Source organism: Sorex fumeus, unplaced genomic scaffold (assembly GCF_029834395.1).
Source record: "Sorex fumeus unplaced genomic scaffold, SorFum_2.1 ptg000022l, whole genome shotgun sequence".
NCBI classification, from domain to species: Eukaryota; Metazoa; Chordata; class Mammalia; order Eulipotyphla; family Soricidae; genus Sorex; species Sorex fumeus.
The window spans coordinates 1,439,985-1,441,579 of record NW_026606079.1 but is presented as its reverse complement, the minus strand read 5'-3'; positions in this window follow the sequence as shown (position 1 = coordinate 1,441,579).

The window sequence follows — 1,595 nt, the reverse complement described above, 5'->3', positions numbered from 1 at the left end:
GTGACAGAATTCACCCAGTGAAAACCTCAGACCTGGAGTTTTATTTTATTTTAATTTATTTATTAATGTGTTGCTTTTTGGTTCACACCCAGCACCAATGCTCAGAGGTTGCTCCTGGCTCTGCACTCAGGAACTACCCCTGGTGGTGCTCGGGAGACCATATGGGATGCTGGGAATCAAACCTGGGTCAGCCACGTGCAAGGCAAATGCCCTACCTGCTGTGCTATCGCTCCAAGCCCTGGAGTTTTATTTCTGAGGATACTTTTATACAATTGCTTTTTGAGAAAATTTAATTTCTTTAGTAAATGTTGGGCTCTTGACATTTTTCATTTCACTTTATTTTTTTAATTTAATTTTTATTAGTGAAACACCATGAGGTACAATTGTAGACTTACAAATTTTTGTGCTTGAGTTTCAGTCACACAATGATTGAGTACCCATCCCTCCACCAGTGCCCATCCTCCCCCACCACGGGTCCCAGTATCATCCTCCTCCCACCCCCCATCTCCCCACCCCACCTGGCCTCTGTGGCAGGGCATTCCCATTTGTTCTCTCTCTCCTTTTGGGTGCTGAGGTTTGCAAAAGAGGCATTGAGTGGCAATCGTGTTCGGTCTATAGTCTACTTTCAGCATGCTTCTCTCATCCTGGGAGGATCCTCCCAACACCCTGTATTTGGTGCTCCCTTCTCTATCTGAGCTCCCTTTTCCCCTAGCATGTGTGGCTGGCCTCCAAGCCATGGAGCAAATTGAAGTCTGAGCAACACAGCCATCACATGGCCTTTGGCAGGGTCACATGAACCCGCACTGGCACATGGGGCGCAGAGGTAGCCGCGGCCAGTTGGGCACTGTCACTTGTGGCGTGGCATTCCTGTGGTGAAAACTTTTCAAATGCACTCTTGGTCTCTTGCAGGTAGATGGTGCAGTTTTTGGGGGGCCACCCCCAGTGATACTCGGGGCTGTCTCCTGGCTCTGCACTCAGGATCACACCTGGTGGGCTCAGGGGACCCTATGGGGTGCGGGGGTCCACCCTGGTCCATGGTGTGTGAGGCCAGCGCCCTCCCCGCTTTGCTGTCACTCTGTGTGTGCTGCAATTCCGTGCTATGGCCTCACTGTGCTGGGTTCATCGCTTGAGGACAAGCTTCTTGGGCACTGGAGTCGCTGCCTTCAGCTCGTTTTACCCATTTCATGCCTGTTCCCGCCCTCAGTCTGTCTCTGTGTCTGAGCTCCGGGTTCCTGTCACTTTGTTTGGCTTTTGGAGCCCAGGGACAGGAGAGCACACAACATCCTGGACACCGCCTGGCTCACTTCCTGGGACCGATGTGGCCCGTGCGGTCACCACACTGGGGTGCTCGTCTGTGCCTTGGCTGAGTACTCTCCGTGCCATGGACACCCCCTTCTCCATCTCCTCTTCCAATGGGGGCTGTGGGTTGTTTTCGTGACTTGGTTGGAGTGGCGTGAGAGCCCAAACGTTCCCACTGTTTTGTTTTTTCTTATGAAAAAGTTCTATTTGGAGGAAATAAAATCTTTTTTTTAAAAAATTTTTTATTAGTGAACCCACTGTTTTGTTTTCTTTGGATCAGCCCTGAGAGCCGGAAC